This window comes from Cnephaeus nilssonii (assembly GCF_951640355.1).
Source record: "Cnephaeus nilssonii genome assembly, chromosome: 6".
Classification (NCBI taxonomy): Eukaryota; Metazoa; Chordata; class Mammalia; order Chiroptera; family Vespertilionidae; genus Cnephaeus; species Cnephaeus nilssonii.
In genome coordinates, this window is record NC_137077.1 from 103,270,270 (window position 1) to 103,272,528 (window position 2,259).

General features: G+C 42.9%; 1 pseudogene across 1 annotated transcript; it reads right to left on the bottom strand.

The window, feature by feature from the left end:
• Window positions 1–970: 970 nt before the first annotated feature.
• LOC307102424 (glycerophosphodiester phosphodiesterase 1-like) lies at window positions 971–1,977 on the bottom strand (annotated as a pseudogene). The gene has a single exon. The product of its transcript is annotated as a glycerophosphodiester phosphodiesterase 1-like (transcript).
• Window positions 1,978–2,259: the final 282 nt, after the last annotated feature.

A 2,259-nucleotide genomic window follows, 5' to 3' on the forward strand; every position in this document is an offset into this window, starting at 1 on the left:
CTTGGCTGTCAGTCGGACATCCCCTGAGGGCTCCTGGACTGGAAGAGGACGCAGGCTGGGCTGAGGGACCCCCCCCTCCAAGTGCATGTATTTCATGCACAGGGCCTCTAGTGTTTTGATAGTTTGATAGTGAGGCTGCTTGAAGTATAACCACCCCAATTACAACGTGCTGCCTGGAGAGTGCAAAAACTCACTTCCTTTCTCACTGCATGTAGCCAACCACAAGCTGCACACGTTAGTAGTAAATGTGCTAACTCTCTGTGTTCACTTTCCTAAGACCTGATGAGTAGTTCAGGATGTCAGGCCAGTCTCCCACCTCAACAAGGAAGTCATTTTTGAAATGTTTTGCAATTTTCTGTATATTTGCTTTTTTTTTTTTTTTTTTCTGTTGAAGATCATGGGTGGTGCTCAAGGAAGATGAAAGGTCTTAGAAAAAGGAAGACCGCCATCTTGTGGAGTATTGGTGCAGCATTTAGTTCTTTTTTCCTTTTAATGATTTTATTATTAGTATGGTCACAAGTTTGACGACTTACAGTACACTGATAATGTAGCCAAATACAAATATTTTAAATAAGTAAATTGCAAGTGTGTCAAATTTTAAAATGTCAAGTTTTAGTGATCATGCATATCCCATGTATTTGCATTTGTACCCCCACATTGCACAGCTCAATCTGTGCTTACCCTCACTGGATCAATGTATGCTTCATCTAGGTCTGGGCAGGAGCTATTGTGCCTTTTTTTGCAGACCCCGATTTTCAAGAGCAATGGTGTTGAACTCAGGCATTCCATGGAGCATGGTGGTAACACCAGGTTTTGCTTTGGTCCGAGGTAAAAATGCAATTATCGACTATTGCTTCTGTGAGCCACCTGATCCACCTGTGGCTTGGGCTAGCACAAAGGGTTTCTCAGTATCCCTGCATGAGGCCAGCAGTCAATCTCTGTACCCATAGTTTCCTCGTGGGGGAAACGTCTAGTAGTGAGGTGGGCAGTCTTCCAACATGCTGTTGGTGATATAGCTGGAACCAAGATAGGATTCATAGTAACTTTTTTCATCAGAAGTATTAACAGCCCAACCAATGACCTTAATACCTTTAGCTGACCACTTCTTTAAGTAGTTTGGGGATATAAAATCCTTTTGTATGAGGAAAGCTGAAATTCCACACAGGTACCACAAGATATTATGCATGCTCCAGTTGAGGAAAATGTCTAAGACCACAAATGTGGACTGTTTTCAGATGTTATCATAGTGTGGTTTCCCATCTCCCGTATGGCTAAGGTTCAAAGGTCTGTGAGTTAAAGCTGTTACTACATTCTGATCTGTTTGTCTCATCTTATAGATAACTTCTGGCAAGAAAGAGCAGACCATACTAGTATTATATAATTGAGGAAACTTCATATATATAATATATATATATATATATATATATATATATATATATATATAGCATCAATAGACTTATTTGCATGGCCCTTGACATCAAAGAAGATTGTGAAGTTTTGGTTTAGGGATTCTACAACTCCTTCTCTCAAGGTAGGGATTTTTTCATTGGGGAAATCATTCCTTAATTTGTGATTTGCTGCAGGATTAAGCTTCCTAATTTGTTCAAATGTCAAATCACATGTTATACCAGTGCCATCTGTCGTCCTATCTACTGTGTTATCATGCTTTAAGATGGAATCCCATCAGAGGTAAACTCCATGTCCAGCTCCATGTCTGTTGCTCCATTCTTATCTGCCTGCCGCCAGCGTGTTCTTGGGGACCTCATGCAGTGGATGGTGGCGGAAATGCGGTCCGCAATCCTGGGCACACGCAGGGCCCTGCGCCCGCAGAGGCTCCAAGCTGAAGAGGCGCAGAGGAGGCGGAGGATGCCGGTGGAGAGGCAGGTATTGGGGGGGCTGTGTGTCACCAGCAGGAACAGCAGCAGCAGGAAGGAGGAGGGTCCCAGGAGGCCCTCCCTGGGTCTCCCACAGCCACATGCTTTTATCTTAAATGAACTGTTGTGCTATTAAAATAGGAATTTTAGGGGAATATGGGCAGGTTTAGGGAATTTTTAGAATTGGGGTCCATGGAAAAAACACAGGGCTACAGACTGGGAGAAGGTACATTTCCATAACATAAAGGCATGGCAACAGTTATATTTACATAAGACAAGGGAACTGGGAGTAGCCAAAAGGTCTATATTTACAAAATAAAGAAGGAAGAAGAAAGCCCAGAAGAGATAAGAGGACAATGAGGGAGAAGGGCCTCTGGAATTACTA